Raw genomic sequence first — 19,621 nt, 5'->3', positions numbered from 1 at the left:
CTAAAAGCTAAAAAAAGCCCTTGCTTTATTATTACACCAGTTCCTGTTCTATTTTAATCACATGGCTGAGAAAATCTTGAAGGAAAATAAAGGTTACCCCTTACCTATTTCTCTCTGAAAAGCACCATTTAATTTGGTAGACAGGAATTACATTTGTTTAATTTCTTTAGCATTCCTTCCATTGAAAAATAAAATTTAAGGTGTTCAAGTTGCTGTTGTTACAACAAACAGATCTATAGGAGGTTTATGTGGTTTCTTTACATTTACACAGAGGCTGTAAATTTAGCCCAGAGCTAATTATGTCCTGCTAGCTAGATTCAGTTTCAGTTCCTCAGGGTTTATTTTCTTCTACAGGTAAGAAACTACAAGGGTATAAATGAAATCTCTATCAGCTCATTTGACATAAGTTCACAAGTCACCACTGGAAAACCTAAGGTGTATAATTTCAGAACTGTGTACCAATAAAGGAGTTCAAGTTAATTAAAAGTTGAAATGAAAGAAAGAAGATGTTATTGTTTTGATTACGAAAGGTCTGTGCAAATCTCTGTTCTGGTAGATTCAGCTGAATACCATGAAATTTCCTTTCAAGAATTTAAACAGCAAGTGCCTCATCACTTGTTCACATCACTTGTTATCAGGAAAAGGCTTTCTTTCTATTTTGGCTTTGAGAATAGCAAAGAGGATTTACTTTTGTTAATAGACAAAGGCCAGTTTAACTTCTTGACAAATGTCCAGACCCTGGTGGTTGATTTAAATTGTATTTAGATGAGTACAGTCTTGAGGAAACATTGCAGATTGTAAGGTTTTAGGGCCTAGGCTGCAGTGACACCTTTTTTTCAGTATTGCTCTATCAGATATATTCCAAAATTAGAACCACTGTGATGGCCCTACACTAGAGGACTTGACAAGCCAAAGACTACCTTCAATCCCCCTATGCTTTATTAGACTAATTTTAACTTCATTGTACCTCAAAAAAATATCATATAAAGGAGTATGCTACTACTATCTCAATCAGCTTGTTTTTCTTCAGAAATGCACAGAAGGAATTCAAACAAAAACTGTGCTATCATAGAGCAAAGAACAAAATTCTAAAGTCCTACTGATTAAAATGTCAGCACAGTGTTTTGCAGTTATTTTTCATTATACATATTCAAATATTAGATCTTAATTATTCTCTTGACAAACAAGAAACAGGATTATTAATCCAACTTTAGGTTTTTTTCTCCCAAAAAAACACATTCCAAATATTTTACGGCTGGATTTCCCTCATAGCAATGAAAGGTGCTATGAAGGGAAAAAGTGCTACAAAGGTAGCATAGAAGGGACCTAGATTTGCCAAATAGAGAGTGTAAACAGACCACTTAGCATTTTTTTAATAAAAGATAGAAAACTGGCTCACAGTACAATACAATTGCTGCTGTTGTAAGTAATTCCAGGATAAGTATAGGAATTATGTTTCAAAACATGAAGTTTAAATAATTTTGCAGGGGAAAAAAAGTATATTTAAATATACTTAAATACTTTTAAATACTTTTAAAAAAATGTGTCATTTTTTCTATCAATGTCAATCTTGTAAAAAAAAAAAAGTTAAGTCAATAAAAATTTGGTTGAAAAAAAGAATGCTCAATATATCTATTTTCTCCATAAAGAAGTTACAGCAAGTAACAGTACTTCCATTTACCACACATATGTCAATTCCATAATTAAGGTATGCATATGGGTACAATTGCAAGCTGCAATAGAAGACTGTTCAAGTACAACCTTATGGAGCTCAGACTCTTCTCCTCCAAAGTACCATATTCCTAAAATCTAAAATACCCTTTTTAATGAAGTGTAAACTTCAAAACAACAATAAAATGAACTTACCTTACTATTAGATCAAAATATTTTTCCATTCCATTCCACCCAGTCTGTATCAAAGTACTTATAATGATTTTCTTTGTAACCGAGTAAGCAGTAAATTAATTCCACAGATCAAGAAAAGTTGTATTTTGTACTCTGAATACCATCCTTTTATACAAGAAAGTATGAATTACATGAAATGCTGCAAAAATCTCCTGTTTCACTACTGTTAAAATTTCTGGGATTTTATTTTAGTAATAGATAGCCACTTACAAAATATATTTAATATTAATAGCATAGTAATATTGATATTTGATATTTATGAAATATTTTAAAGAGTTTGATATTGATATTACTATATCTATATTGACTTTTGATATGAAACCTTCAGCTTAATCCATTCTTTTTAAGAAATTTTGAACACAAGAAGGCTGGAAACCAGCATAACGGATCTGAGAGGAAGTGTCAAGCATATGCTGAACTACAGACATATTTCTTTCAGGCGTGCTAGTAGCCAGCACATATAAAGTGGTCTACAGGCAGCAGTTTGTGGGGGAAAAAAAAAAAAAAAAAAAAAAAAAAAGGCCCTGAGATGTGGTAAACAATTGTTCCTATTTTGGGTGATAGCAAGATTATAGTAGTGAATTTAGGCGGTTGCACTGCTATTCACCAAAGCAAGAATAAAAATCAAACACACCAAAGCAAATATACGTTACACATCTCTTCCTGCAGTTTCTTTAACCATATCTAGTATTAGATCAGCAACTACTGTTTGTCAGACTAGTGTACCACCAAGGATTCAAATCCACTCCTAGAAGTTATAACTTGGCTTCCAGACCAGAAGGGGGATTCTGGTCACCTTGGCATTGTGCTGCTCCTACCTCAGCAACAGTACAGAAAGGAAACAATCAAGGTCATTTGGAAAGTAGCCTGACATAAAGTAGGCTTTGAGCTCTGACACAAATACGCATTTACAGCAGAGAAGCAAAAGTTTTTGCTTCAGGTGCTCTGTAGTAATTATCCTGACCATGCTACTATTTTAGAACACAGGAAAGGTACTTAGAGATCCCTTGCTGTTCAGTGAATGGATTAGTAAAATGAAACGTAATAAACTACAAAACATTGTAAAAGAGCAAAGAATGGTGTATTTTATGAAGTTGTTTGCTGGCTTGGCTAAAATCAGTGGTCTTGCTGCAAAGGCACTACCAAAAGCTGTGTTTCTCTTTTTTCCAGTTAATAAAGTGCAGAATATAGCTGGGCTAATTTTCCTTCATAGTCTCTTTATAACTCCTTTGTGTTCCCTTTATACTCACTAGAGAGAAGTATGTCAAGCATGCACCTTCTTTACTCCCAAACTAAGACACCTAAAATAGGTCAAGTGTCTATTCTCTCCTATTTGCCTCCTTTAGCACTAGAAGAGTCTAAGATGGCTAACATAAATGCAGAGTTCTACATCATCTTAGTGATTTAAATGAGATTAATCCCTCATGAGCAGTATTACTGAAACAAACTGCATTCCATTCTAGAGTAAGACAATAGGTCATCTCAATTATAGCATCAGACGCTAAACTATTCCCTTGTCCTTTAGGATTTATAATGGTATCTGGGATCTAAAAATCATTCAATTTATTTAGCAGTAGTTTTGTATCTGTTCCCACTAAAACACTGTCAATAACATATCAGACAAGAAGACATTATCCATAATGAAAAGACCATCTTCCTACCTATCCTCTGACCTACCCAAGCATCTACTACAAAAATAAATTTATAAATCATAATTCGCACTGGGAGAACAACTGATTTTCTCTTTCTCTAACCATCAGAAACTTAATAAATAATGTTGTTCTCTCTCCTGAGAAATAGCCAGTGGGGAAATAAGCTTTTCCTTTGAAATTCCTTCAGTGAATTGTTTTCTTCTGTGTGAAGCTAGTCTTCACACAAGATAACATGTAAAATACAAACCAGTTCTCTGAATACAGGAAATCTGACTGTTTTTAACTGGCCAACACAGTGTACCTACACCTAGAAAAGACCTTTTTGAGTTAGTAGGTGCTTCTGAGTCTCCTACACATGGGGGCCTACCTTTAAATAATGTAGCTAATTCACTGACCTCAAGGTGCCTTGTTTTTTATTCTGAGATAGGTGAACTCCAAAAAGGTTAAGTCACTGTTAGCTGCTCTATTAATAAAGCTATTGTTGTATTGCACATTAGACTGGACTGTTTTCATCTTCCAAGTGGACACTATTGGCTTCCTTTATGCTGTCATGCCCCCATATGTTGAACTCTAAAATATCAGTTCTTCGCACTCTCACCCTTGCAAAAGCTTGGAAACACTTGTGTCACTGTACGTATGGCTACCTTCTCAATTAGGAAAAAAGATACATTCAAGTCACACCATATTGTTATTTACATGGATAGAACAAATATCAGCAGTCATTCACCCAATTCCAACCACATCCTTCAATGTTAATATTAAAAGTAACGTTTTGGTTCCTATTGTATCACTCCTAAAATATACAAATGTTGGTAGGAGTAGAAATCAGGTCCAGCTAGGAAACCTGATCTATTATTATTCATTCCTTTTTCCTAAGAGAAAAATATAAATTCCCCCTCGTACAGATAAATTAGGTAATATATAAGTCTTTGGTACAATTCCTTATTTAATATGGCTTGACTCAAAACTTATTCATAAAAATGACTTATGATGTGATGAAATTCTGTATTAGAATATTTAAATTTTTTTGAAAAACTTGTTCTTAGTTTCAATAATTTCTGTATGCTATATTTTTTTATTAATTCCTTGTTTTATTGTTTTATTAACAGCTTAGTTTATTTTTATTTACCACAGAAGTTTTTAAACTGTGGTTGCTTTCTTTTAAAGCTGTAGAGTATTTTCTTACAGAGAATTTTCTTACATCCATTAACAAAGCATCAAATCGTGTCACTTCACTGTATGTCCACCAGACTATTAATTTTAAATTGCATTGTGTTCATTCTCAAACACTGCTATCAAAAAATAAAATTAGAGAACTCCAAGAATAATTCTCAAGTTTGTAATTAGTGGTCAGATTTGGCATGAAAATTTACTATGACCTGGACAAACAGCCTTGACTTACAACAACAACAACATGCTTGCAATAATATGAAAAGTATGCAGGGAAAACCAAGTTTGTGATCCCCTCTGCAGTCACACTTGGAACACGTATGCATTCTTTATCCATCTGGTTGATTCCCAAACCCGCAAATCCATTATTTTATCTCTCATTTCCTTCTAGACAAGACATTTACTTCTATACAGTGAATCATTACAGGATCCACTGGGTAAATCATCAAAAAAAAACTCCAATGAAAGTGAGAAAGTCACATTCTATATAGTGCTCTGTTTAATAAGCTCATATATGTGTTAAAGAATATGGGATTTAAAAATAGGATTAGGCAGTAAACAGTACTCAAACATGCAAGAAGCTAGAATGGAGAAACAACATCTGTAAAGATGGAATATAATTATGTATAACAACAGATAAGTTAGAACTATATATACTTTCATAAGGAGTAAAGCTACCTTTCCTCCAAGTGAAAAAAGAAAAAGAAATCATCCCATTTGTGATTCAGAACAGAAATGAAAATGTCCTACAGACTTTCTAACAGAAGACAGGTCCAGGTGAACTACTTCTGCCAGCTTCTGCTCATTTAGTCCAGTGTCAGTTCCACAGATCAGAGAAGATTTGCAAAACTAACTACACTACACTACATTTGGGGGAAAAAAAAAAAAAAAAGCACAAAACTGAGGGTATCATCTGGCCCCAATATTTTAACTGAACATCTGATTTTATGAAACTGTCTTCATAAATGCAGTACAGTTATATTTGTGTAATAAAGACAGATGACGATCATTTCTCTACAAGCTTCTGAGAATCTGAGTTTAAAAATCTCTATCATATCTTCTCAGGATGAAGTTTAAAAAAAATAAACCCACAAAAGATAAAAAGCTGAAGTTGTTAGAACTGTTCTTATAAGAATATTGGAGATTTCAAGATGACTGTTAACAATTTTGAAATTTCAGAAGCCAGAATAAAATACCAAAGATCAATAAGGTGGGAAAGGCTTAGAAAGGAAGACTACAGTCTTAGGGCTAGATTTGTGTCAACATCCCTTAACAATGGGCAACACAAAGTGGGCAATGGCCCTTGAGCAGGCATCCACATCTGCACTAGCTAGAGGGAGTAATTCATTTAATGTAGGTCATTTCAAATGTGCACCACATCAGATATTATACACTAACTGGTATTGTGAGGAAAAACAGTAAAGCCAGCACTCTGTATGTTCTTTTTCTCTTGGATGGCCAGCTACTTTTATTGAGAAGCCTTTCAGGCACAGTCCACGTCATGCCCAGAATCAGTTCTTAAAGAAAACACACAAGAGGTAAGGGAGATCCATATTTTAAAACAGTTATTTAAGAGATTATATGTGTTGTACATCAAATATATCTCTGGAAATAAGGTCACTGTTTAATGTGTGGAAAAGCAGGAAGATGAAGACACATCTTTTAAAGGGTAAATGTGTGAAACCAGGTTGCTTTCTCCAAACACTTGATAGTAGAAATTGCTTTCCAAAATGCCTGGTATGTTTCAATTGAAAAGTTACCTGTGAACCACTAAAACCCCAACTGTAGTATCAAAACTCATGATAATACAAAGCACCACTATAAAAACTGTTTGGAAAAGCATGATTGACACAAGTTTTTTCTATAGTTGCAGTTAATCCAATCTAGATTTAAGTAGTAAATAGATTTTTCATAGAAAATATTGTATACATAATTGTATATTCATCAAGAACTGTCAATTAATCCAATGAATGAAAAGACAAATAAAACATAAGAAACATTGGAATTAATAGTACAATGGAGATTCCTTTCTACTCAGAAAGTGAGCAATCAAAATATAATAAAAGCAGCACTATTCATTTTAAACTGCTAATATTTAATTCCTAGGCAAAGTAGCAAACTGAGAATTACTTTACTACCTCACTATGCATACAGAGGTGTTCTGTTTTGGGACTGCCTACTCAATAGATTGTAAGTTTTCAGAAAATTCTAAACATATATGCTGTAAGAGTTCCTGAACATTAGCTCAAATTAAAAATATATCACAGATGTAATCTTTAAAATAATCTTTTTATAATTTTTATAAGGGAAGAAAGGTGTTTGAACTGGATATTCCCCCTAAGTGATTTTTTTATATGTATAATCTCTATAATATCCATGGCTTTTTGTAACCAATTAGGTTCAAAAATCTTTTGTGCCTCCCTAAAAAGTCTGAATTTCAGACGTATCCATTAGCTCTACTAATTTCAGTGGAAACTGCTCTAGCATTTCTCTTTTTTTTTCCTGTTATTAATTTGGACAAGTGTTTTCAAATAACTACATGAAGATTGAGAGCCCAGCATTGAATACTCATAATATATAAAGCCTCATCAAATAGAATGGAAATGTTAGTTTCCAGTTTCTTTCTGCAGCAGTGAAGTCATTCCCCCATTTCATTAAGGGCCCACCCATTGCAAACATGGATAGTTTGGGAACATTACCCAGAATCATTCATTGGCCTACAATTTAAATTAAGGCAGACAGAAAAATGAAAGGGGCAAAGCAAAGGAGAGGAGGAGAAGGGAGAAAAGGAAGGAAGGGGAAGAAAAGAAGGAGGAGGAGAGGGAGGACAAAGGGAAAGGGAAAGGAAAAAGAACAGAGGAAAAGCTAAAGAAACCAAAAAAGGAAGCTGAGAAATGCACCAGAAGTTACACAGCATTCATGACAGATTGTGCCTGAAATTTACTCACTCTGCCATAAAATGGAGACAATGTAACCCATGTATTAGATGGGGCCTGATGAGGCTCAGTGACTTAAACAATTGTCAAGTATCTTTCAGATGTTCAACAGAAGGTTCTGTATGAATGAAAAAAAACAGTAACTTGCTCATGTTCACACCGTTCCACTTCCTGCTGTTACCTCAGGAGAGTCACTCCTCTCCCAAATTATACTTGTGCCTGACATTACTCCATCCCAGGTACAGAATCCAGAATTTGGACTTGTTAAATTTCATGTCATTAATCACTGCACTCTGCAAGGCATCTTGTCCTTCAAGAGAGTCAACAGCACCTCCAGTTTAGTATTGTCAGCAAACTTGCTAATGGTGCATTCAACCCCTGCATCCAGGTCACTGATACAAATGTTGAACAGAACTGGCCCTAGAATTGAGCCCTGAGGAACAGTACGGGTGACAGGCCGCCAGCCAGATGTAGCCCCATTCACTGCAACACTTTGACCCCTGCCCTTCAGCCAGTTCTTCACCCACCACACCATGACCCTGCTCATCCCACAGTTGGTCAACTTGTGCAGAAAGCACAGTATCAAAAGCCTCACTAAAATCCAGGCAAACTACATTCACTGCCTTCCCTTCATCTACCAGGCAGGTGACCTCACCATAAAAGGATACCAAATTATTAGACAGAATTTTCTCTTTGTGAACCCATGCTGACTGTGCCTGATGATTATTCTTTAAATGCCTTTCAACAGTACCCAGTATAATCTTCATCATTTTTCCAGGAACTGAGGTTAGACTAACAGGTCTGTAGTTTCCTGGGTATTCCCTCACACCCTTCTTGTAAACTGGAATAACATCAGCTAGCTTCCAGTCAGCGGGGACCTCCCCAGAGGCCCAAGACCTTTGGTAGATGATTGAGAGGGGTCCTGCCATAATATCTATTAGTTCCTTCAGTACTCCAGGATGAATCCCATCAGGCCCATGGACTTGTGAGCATTCAGCTGATACAGCTGATGCCTTACAGTTTCAGTGTCCACAAGTGGAAAGTCAGTGTTCCCACACTTGTGGTCCTCCAACTCAGAGGACCAGGCAGCCCAAGGTCTGTCACTGTTATTAAAGACTGAGGCAAAAAAAGCATTGAATGCCTCTGCTTTTTTTCATCCCTATTAGTCAGCTGACCATCTTCAACAAGTATCAGTCCAACATTTTCTTTAGATCTTCTCTTGCTGTTAACGTACTTTAAAAAGTCTTTCTTGTTGTCTGACACAACACTGGCCAGTTTCAACTCTAATTGAGTTTTGGCCTTTGATGTCTTCTCCCTGCATATGCAAACCACAGCTCTGTAAGCTTCCTGTGAAGCCTGACCTTGCTTCCAGAGATCATATAATTTCTTTTTCCTCCTGAGCTCCACCAGGAGTTCCTTGTTCAGCCAAAGTGGTCTTCTACCCTGCTTGTGTGACTTAAGACACAATGGAATTGCCTGCTCCTGTGCTTCTAAAAGGTGGAGAAGTGTGCTTTTAACAGTTTTCATACTGCATTGTGATTCATTGTACATTAATTTTTACATAGCCCAGGTCAGCAATGGGCTCTCTGGTTTTCAATGTGTTCCTGTGATGTATGGTCCGGATGTCAGAGGTATGTTCTGTATCCTGTTTAGAAGGGCTGTCCTGCTTTTGAAAAGGTGTTTGGAAATTGTTAAGCCACACACTAGAAGCACCACCCAAGATATTGCAAAAAAAATTTGGACATGTTTTCAAAGTTGTCGACTCTGGAAATGCCTTCAAATCAGGATGGTTCAGGACTTGCTTATATTCAAAGAAAAAGCCTTAAAACAGAGAGACTTATGTCATGTCCCTGAGGAAATATCAACCCCAGCCCTTCAAAAGAAAAAGCAAGGTGGGGCACCAAACAGCAGTCCAGCCAGGACAAGAACAAAAATAATAACAAGACAAACCAAACAGTGCAAGAGGGACAGAAGGCAAGCAAAAGAGGTCCCTTTCTACCTCTAAAAAGATAAATATATTTTTAAACAGATGGCTTTGGCTCATGGCTGCTCAGAAAAAATGTACCAAATACGAGATGGATTTGTTTGAAGTGTCCTCAACACAGACCAGCATTGAGAAAACCCTGTTTATTGAGGTGTCTCCACTTTCCACTGTTGTAGAGTCTGCACCTCTGGACATTTTCATAGCTGGAAATGGTGAAGATTACATAGATATGAACAATACTCTGCAAGATTTTAAAATCTGACAGGTCCAATGTCAGAGCTGATGAGGCTGTGGACCTCATGAATTACCCACAGGCCCTTTTTTCAGCCAGAGGCAACAACTGCTACCCCTACTGCATCTTCATTGAGTTGCTTCTCAACTACAGCCATGGCATGGTGTCCACACACTTATCCACAACCCAGTCAGGCAGCAGGAAGCAGTCATGGTGGATGATATGGTGTCATGGTTTAGGACCAGTTGGCAACAAAGCTCCATGTGGTTGCTCGCTTACTCCTCCTTCTTCTCCCACAGTGGGATGGGGAGGAGAGTAGGAAGAAAACGGTAAAACCTCATGAGTTGAGATAAGGACAGTTTAATAGAACAACACAAGGAGAGAAGAAAACTATAACAAAAATACTAATAAAAGAATATATAAAGTGATGCACAATGCAATTGCTCACCATACGGTACTGTATGCTCAGCCCCCTTCTGAGCCTTCGTTCTCCCCTCCAACCCCCAGCCAGCTCCTCCAGTTACATACTGAGCATGACGTCAGCATGGTGTTGAATATCCCAGGCTGTGCCCCCTCCCAAATTCTTGTGAAAATTAACCCTATCCCAGCTGAACCTAGGACATTATCCACCCCTTATTCTACACCATCTCCATCATGTATATATATATACACACACAGAGATATCATTGTCTTAGTCTATCAGCCCTCCCTCTAATGTGCCCGTTGAGTTCATTTAATCCATGACTTTGGGGCTCCATCAGTTGTAACAGTCTTTCAGGGCAAGAGAGATGGTGGGTGATGTTGGATTGGTGCATGCTGCATCTGGAGCTTGTGGCTAGTGTATTTGGTGCAGCCTATACCCATGGTCTGCAGGTTGGAGATGTTGATCTTAAGGAAGTTGCTGGGCACCAGTTGCTGAAGCCAGTTCGAGTTGTATCACTGTTACACTTCACTCAGTTTCCTCGAAGTCCATCCTTCACTGATTTGGGTGATTCTTACTGTAATACCATCTATATAGCACACAGCAACTGCAGTAGTGATGACATACAGTAGCAGGGCTATTTTGCAATTAACATCATGCAATTTAATTCACTGGCTATTCTCACCCAAAATCAAATCCCCTTGAGGTACATATCAAAATTCCCCATCCTCCTGCATCACCCACCAAGTGCACCCAGGTCCTTGAGCCAAAATGATGCTGTGAATGGGTTGCCTTTGCCCAAGGCAGGACTAACCCAGACTGTCTTTCCTAACATATTCTTCATGTGCACTATGGGGACTTTATCCTCTTCTACAGTACATGGAAGTTTTGATTGGACAGGGACAACTCAATTGGTAGATTCTCTACTGTTAAGTAATCAGGTTGCTTTTGTTAAATGTGTATCCCAGTGTTTGAAGGTCCCACCCCCCATTGCTCTCAGTGTAGTTTTCAGCAGTTCATTGTATCGTTCAACTTTCTCAGAGACTGGTGCATGATAAGGGATGTGATATACCCACTCAATGTCATGATCTTTGGGCCAGGTATCTATGAGGTTGTTACAGAAATGAGTCCTGTTGTCTGACTCAATTCTTTCTGGGGTGCAATGTGGCCATAGGACTTAGATTTCAAGACCCAGGAGAGTATTCCAGGTGGTGGCATGGGGCACAGAATATGTCTCTAGCCATCTACTGGTTGCTTCCACCACTGTGAGCACATGGCGCTTGCCTTGGTGGTTTGTGGGACTGTGATATAGTCAATCTGACAGGCCTCCCCATATTTATATTTCAGCCATTGTCCTCCATACCAAAGAGGTTTTAGCCGCTTGGCTTGCTTGACTGCAGCACATGTTCCACATTCATGGATAACCTGTGCAATAGTGTCCATGGTCACGTCCACCCCTCAATCCTGAGCCCATCTATACGTTGCATCTCTTCCTTGATGGCCTGAGGTGTCATGGGCCCACTGAGCTACAAATAATTCACCCTTATGTTGCCTGTCCAAATCCACCTGACCCACTTCAGTCTTAGCAGCCTGATCCACCTGATGGTTGTTTTTATGTTCTTCAGTGGCCTTACTCTTAGGGACATGGGCATCTATGTGGTGTACTTTCACAACCAGGTTCTGTAGCTGGGCAGCAATATCTTGCCACAATGTGGCAACCCAGATGGGTTTGCCTCTGCACTGCCAGTTGCTTTGCTTTCACTGCTGCAACCACCCCCTCAGGGCATTTGCCACCATCCATGTATCAGTACAGAGACAGAGCACTGGGCATTTTTCTTGATGAGCAATACCTAAAGCCAGCTGGATGGCTTTCACTTTTTCAAACTAGCTCAATTCATCTTCTCCTTCAGCAGTTTCTGCGACTTGTCATTGTCTTGGTTTAGCCAGGATAGGGTTAAGTTTCCCCAACAGTGGGGGGGGAGCTCTAGCAGGGTTATTCAGATACCATGCGGACGTCACATCCGCCGCTGAAGCGGGACAGTCGGTTACCGCGTGTACTGTGTGATTGGCTCTGTTCTCACTGTATCGGTAGAGATTTTGCTCTGTTCATTGTTATTACTGTTATTCTTATTGTTATTGATGTTTGCTGCATTGCTGTTGCACTGCTGTATTAAACCTCTCCTTATCTCAGTCTCGGGGCTTATACAACAGGACCCATCAGTGAAAAAGGCATATTGCTTCTCATTTTCTGGCAATTTATTATACAATGGGGGCTCTTCAGAAAGCATCACCTTCTCCTCTGATGATATTTCAAAATCTTTGCCTTCTGCCCAACCCATGATTACTTCCAGAATTCCTGGGAGACTAGGGTTTCTTATTCGAGCACTTTGTGCGATCAGTGCAACCCACTTCCTCTACATGGCATCAGTTGCATGGTGTGTAGAGGCAACCCTCCCTCTGAACATCCAGACCAACACTGGTAGCTGGGGTGCCAGGAGGAGCTGTGCTTCAGTACTTGTGAAGTAGCTCAAACCACTTCATATGCTGCCAATATCTTTTTTTCAGTTGGAGTATAGCAGGCCTCAGATCCTCTGTATCCCCGATTCCAAAACCCATGGGGTCAGCCTCAGGTCTCCCCAGGTGCTTTCTGCCAGAGACTCCAGGTAGGGCATTTTCCCCAGCTGAAATGTAGAGCACATTTTTAACATCTTGTCCTGCCCAGACCAGCCCAAGGCTACTGTATGAATAACCTTCTGTTTAATTTGTTCAAAGGTTTGTTGTTGCTCAGGGGCCCATTTGAAATATTTTTTCTTCTGAGTCATTTGATAAAGAAGGCTTACAATCAGACTGTAATTTGGGATATGCATTTTCCAAAAACCCACAACACCTAGGAAAGCTTGTGTTTCCTTTTTACTAGTTGGTGGACACATAGTTGCTATCCTGTTGATCACATCCATTGGGATCTGACAACTCCCATGTTGTCATTTTATTCCTAAAAACTGGATCTCCTGTGCAGATCCTTTGACTTTACTTTGGTTTATGGCAAAACCGACCTTCAGAAAGACATGAACTATTTTCTTACCTTTCTCAAAAAATTCTTCTGTTGTGTTGTCCCATACAATGATGTCATCAATGTACTGCAGGTGTTCCAGAGCTTCACCCTCTCCCGGTGCAGTCTAGAACAGCCCATGGCTAATGGTGGGGCTGTGTTTCCACCACTGGGGCAGTCAATTCAAGGTGTACTGGACGCCCCTCCAAGTGAAAGAAAACTGCCATTGAATCCACACCATAAAATAAACCCTGTTGTCCCCTTCCTCCACCTGGCTGGAGGCAGGGTGTCTCTAATCCTGGTCATAGTATTTGTTACTCACTTTTTGTAAACAAGAATCAGAAGTCCCTTCAAGAGAATCAGAAGTGAGATCAGCCCTTCTACTTTGTTTGGGGAACTGCCTGCTGGAAACGGGAGCAGCATCTTTCCAGGAAGAATCCCTTTTTGTGACTGTTTTTCCTTGTAACTCACATACCCAGGCATCTAGGATCAAGGTAGGTTTTCCATCCCACTTCCTCATGTCCTCCCCATGGTCACACAGGTAAAACCACAGGGTACCCCATGGTGTATACCTTCTATATTCTCTCTCTGGAGTAGAACACCTACTAGCACTTGAGATATGGGCAGGTGGGGAGTAGGACATATCTTCTTTGAATTGCTGGAATTCCCGGGACAGTTTCTCCACAGCCGAGACACAGTCCTGTAGGGAGGAAGAGAGACTTCCTTAGTATTGCCGAAGTTGGCCAGTTAATTCATTCACCATTTGTCCCTCGCCTTCTTTTCAGGACATTACTGCCAATGAGTTGGCATACAACGGTGGCGCACTTCGCAGAAACTTCCACCACATGGATGGTGTGCATTGGACTTCATCAGCCCCTTCCTGAGCCTGCAGTCTCTCCCTTCCACCACTGGCCAGATCCTTCAGTTATATACTGAGCATGATGTCAACATGGTGTCGAATATCCCCTTGGCTGGTGCAGGTCACTGTCATGGCTGTGGCCCCTCCCAGCTTCTTGTGAATATTAACCTTATCCTAGATGAAACCAGGACATATGGGTGATGAGGGGTTAAGGCAATGCTCAGCTCTGATAGCCCACAATAGGAAGATTGAACTATGCGGACACCTCCATTACAATCTGTTCTTTCAAGACAAGATTTTGTTGGACAACATGGACGTAAAAACTAAGCTGATTAAGCAGCAAAGACAGCTTTTTTAAGAAGAGTTCCTCAGCAACAAGCTACCTATGCCTTGCTGTTTGTTAAGAATGCACTGGTGATGCCTGGCATGTGTTTGAGGCATGCTGAGGCATTACTTACAGCCGACATAAATATCCAGTGGGCTGAGTGGGCATGAATGCATTCAACATATGAGCCAGCAGTCATGTCAGCAACCATGAAATTTTGTTACTCCATCTGTGAGGGTACTGTATTTCCACCAGCCCCACCTCTCACTTCCCAGAGAGCTACAAAGGCATCACCAGTTGCATGGTAAAGCTCAAGCTGGTGTTTTGTGGACACATTCTGGCTCTGGCATTGCTGGGCAGCATGATGTAGAAATCCCCATCTGCCTTCCATCTTTTCTCTCCTTCTATTCAACTGCTGCTGTCCAACTGTTAAAATTTCTGGGACCATCCATGCCAAGTCACAAGTCACAGCTGTTTCTTCCTTTCCCTTTTGCAGTGATGATCTCAATTTTGTAGATTTTGTCCCTATTGGAATTAACTTTTTACAGTTCTTTAGGGTAAAATATCCCCTCTACTGCTTTGTGATCATAGTCTATTAAGTGGCACACAGGTACCTGTCCCCTTCTCACAATTTCAGCTACTATGAAAATTTCAATTTTGAATGAGTACTTGTAACCTTTCTCAAATTTCTCTTTTGTTCTAGACACCCTACATGGTCTTGCTTTTTAAGCAGAGTTACAAATTCTTTAATTTTAAACATACCCCCATAAACGGTTTTCCCAAATCCCTGCACAATTTGAAGTGTTCACATCCACAAGCCCAGTTCTAGGAGTTCTGCAGAAGCTATGGTTATAGCTCTTTATAAACTCTGACAACACATCAGTATGTGCTGTAAAGTATCTCCACATCTTGGTTTTGGGTGTCTTGTTAAAATGCTTTATGACAGAGGGTTTTACTTCATTATTAATAACAAAATGGTGAACGTGACACTGCTTTAAGAGTTTGTTTAAAGGCTGGTTTAAAAATTCTGTTCCATGGTCAGTCTGTAATTTCTGAGGCTTGTGCCCCTTGCTAAAGGGCCCCTGGCTTGCCTTTTGCCATGGCCCAGGCATGATTAGATAAGATGTCTGCTACTGTCAAGATGTTCTTAATTGTCATGTTTGGAAAACTGCTGCATATCCACCAAGAGTGACTCATTGTATATCTACCTCTGTCACAATAGCCTTATTTCTTTCTCCCAGCCTTTTATAAACTGTGAGCACCCTGACTTGCAAGCCATCTTGCCACTTGTCTTCTTGTCAGGCTTTTCCCCATCCCACTTCTTTCCTGTATACTTGTCCCTTGTCAAGAATTGTGCCTTGTTCATGTGCAAAAGGCAAATTAAATGAAATTATCAAATGTATGCTCAGCCTAAACTTCTAATTTTGTGCACCTTGAAATTTTCACAAGAACTTCAGAGGTTTGTGGATATTCTAGAAACTTTGTTCCAAGTTTCCAGATTTGTATTTTGCATGGCTTAGTAAAGCCTCTCATTACAATTCCGGCCAACTTCCTGGCTGACAGCATGCATGATTGGGCAAGAGCTGTCAACTGTGTGGTTCTGATTCTGTTGCTGTTGTTATTGTTGTCAAGAAAACTTTGGAACTCTATTCAGAACACATTTCTAGTATTTTGGGGTTGTTGTTTTTTTTTTTTAAGCATAGTCTATTAAATCATAAGATGATTTTTTTCTTAAATCTTCCTGTCAGAGTAAGATGTTAATATTCAGATATATAAGATTCAATGTTGTTGTTGGCTGCTGATTTGTCATCTGACAAACAGAAAATAGATAAATTTTCCTGAGGATGGAAGTCTGATGGAGGCATTTGCACAGTCTAGAACAGAAACACAGAATGAAATATAACCTATAAAATATGATATAATTTAGGGGAGACAAACTATTCTGAGTTTATGCTTCCTCAACACCTCCTGGTTGCTTTCTCCAGGCACTTCCAGCCACACACTCACATTCCAGCAGGAGGACTCCAGGATAACATGGGGAAAAAGGAACAGAACATATGTCTTTCCCTTAATATAATTCTTAAACACATAGCCTCCAAGTGAGTATATAAAGTTTTTTGTACATGTGTTACATAAATGTATTATATAAGTACCAGCTGGATTTAGGTATTGAATACAAGTCACCCCACCTCATTCATTACGCAAACTGTTGAGAGCCTTACTAAAATAGTAACAATAACAAAAATCATTACATTGAGACACACAAGTAAAACAAAACATGACTGACTAAATGTTGTCTTGCTCCAAAAGTAACAATAACTAAATATTTCATATATACTAATATTCATAAAGGATAATATGCACATTATACCTTTAAGTCTTTTATAATTGCCAAAGAAGAGATTTTGTACAGGAAAAATCTTCATTAAAACAAGTTATGCCATTTTTCCTTTTGCTGCATAAAGAACGGGACAAAATGAGAGCTATTAGCCTCAACCTTCATTTAACAATTATTTTAACATAATTTAAAAAAAATATTTAACATCATTTTAACTTCCAGAACACTTTATCCTCTCAGTAAAGACTACCAAAGAGTACTTACACTTATTTTCAACTCCTAGACAATGATAACCCACAGACAATGACAACCCACAGACAATGACAGAAGAGACATGTCTGATGTCTCTTGTTGGCTAACATGTCGGTTAGGCAATGTAAAAATAAAACCCAGCTGAGATCCATCACAGAAAGCTCTTTATCTAAGGTCATCTGCAGCAAATAATTACACTATAATAGTGTGAATGAAAGGTGAATGAAATTCTAAGTGTTTTCTCCATGGTATTCTAAATCAGTTACCTGACGTTGCATTATAATAACAAAAACATCTACTTGGCTTAAAGATTCGACAGTTATTAAAGAAGCATTTCAATGAGACAGCATTGCTTCAGTTGTGTTGCTTCAGCAAGAAGCCTTACACACAGATTGTCTGCTTGCCATCTTTTTATTCCTGCTCATGTACGAAACAGGTCCCTTGTTCTACCACAGCCATTATTTGTCAGGCCGTGTTATTTATTAATCTACAATAAGATTTGGAAACTGATATCTATTTAAAAAACAAATCAAAGCCCTTCAGTTTACAGATACAGATTCAGCCTGAGAAAGTCCCACCATCCTGGAGGAAGTGCCACAGTTCTGGAAGTGCTGGAAGGACAGGTATGTGCAAAAAGAGGTTATTGTTGACAAAGCTTTGCTCCGTAACTTATTTGTTTACCTATATGGACATTGTTCCATAACCCAAGTAAATGCTACCTTCAAAAAAACAAGCCATTGTTGGGTTGGCAACATTCCATAGGCTTGATTAAAACTAAAAATCCCATCTTCCAATTATTTGCAAATCTAGTTCCCTATAGTTTAGTGCCCAAATCTCTTAGGCAGTTTAAAGTCTAAGTAATTAATCTCCATCTTTTCCACAGCCTATGGAATAATGAAAGTCCTGGAGTGGGAAGAATCTTTGCAAACTCTCTTCAACTTCAATTCATTTTTTCAAAATCCAATAGAAAGGTGATTATTTTTCACATTGGACATTATTTGGTATAGAAGTTCCTTTTAAATTAATTTCTCATTTCTAAATGTAAAAAAGTGTTTTGCAAATTGAAAAAATACTGTATTTTACCCTGTGCTGCCTCTAGCATGGTCCACTATAGAAGAGAGCCTAGGATTCAAATTCAGACACCTAATTTAGAGAATTCTAAAATTAAGTTGTATAAATATCTCCATGAAAAAATATTTTTGAGAGAGAATAAGTGTGCATATTTTGGATATTTCCTCACTACAATACAATATACAGGACTAAGATTTTACTGGTGACCACTTTCCTATCTAACCACCCACTGTGAGCATTGCAATAGATTCCCTTTTCAATATCATGAAGGTGTCAGAAATGCAATTAGTTTAAAATTCACCACCAAAAATATTTTCAGAATTTTTAAGGAGAAAAAAATCTTCACTGGAAAATTTTATAAAAGGTGTCTAATAGTTTCAGAACCAACCAATGAGACAATGTAAAGTTTCAAGGTGCTAAGGGGTATATCATTAATGCTGCTTATGTTTTTTGTCAGAGATTTAGATAGATAGACTAAGATTATCTTCTGAAGGATAAACAGTAGAAACTATTTTTCTTTATTAATTGTCAATTTACAGCAAGACCTAATTTTGTCAGTATCCTAATGACAATCCTCAAAAAAAAAGAAGACACGCCAGGGAAGGTCAGTGAGGCAACATGATGGAAGACAGCATATGTGAAAAGCAAATAAATATTTTCATAATTCAATCTGTGTGAAGCTATTAGAAAGTTAGTAAGTTAGTGCTCAATGATTATGGCATCAGTGTGTAACTGGGTAATTTTCACTGACATCAGGTGTATTTTAATAACAATCTTACAAACATTCAGAAAAAAAAATGTACATACAATAATTTTTTCTTCAAATGAAAACCAAAATCCCCAAATCAGCAGCCATTTTGAATTTACTACAAAATATTTTAATGCATTCTTCAGGTAAACTTTATTAGATCCTTTGCTGATATGTAGTATGGTCAAAGCAGCAAGTTTAAGGTGATAAAGAAGTATACATCTTCAGAATCAATTCTATTGTCTAAGACAGACAACAGATCAGCAAACACATTGTTGTATGGATCACAAGAGAAAATTACTCCAGAACAGATCATCCTCAATATAGAATATTTTTAAAAATACATTTAATTCAATAAGCATTGTTGATAAGAGGACAGACAGTAACTAAGTAAAACATAATGCTGTCTGAAGTTGACCCTCCAGCCTACAAAACTGCAAAGAATGAAACATTGTTACAACTAGCAAAGTTTACTCTAACTATGAATTTAGAAAAGAGAATTGCAGATTTGAAGAGTGACAGCCTTTCTTAGACCAGTCTGAAAAAGATTACGGTATGTGACTGAAGACAAGACAGATTTCCTACAAACAGATGCATAGATATGCTTTTGCAAGATGTAGAATTTTTCTTTTGTTTGGGAGTAGGTTTGCATTATATGAAAGAGCAAAAAGGAAAGATT

This window comes from Strix uralensis, chromosome 1, assembly GCF_047716275.1.
Source record: "Strix uralensis isolate ZFMK-TIS-50842 chromosome 1, bStrUra1, whole genome shotgun sequence".
Lineage (NCBI taxonomy): Eukaryota > Metazoa > Chordata > Aves > Strigiformes > Strigidae > Strix > Strix uralensis.
Note: the sequence above shows the minus strand (reverse complement) of the source record.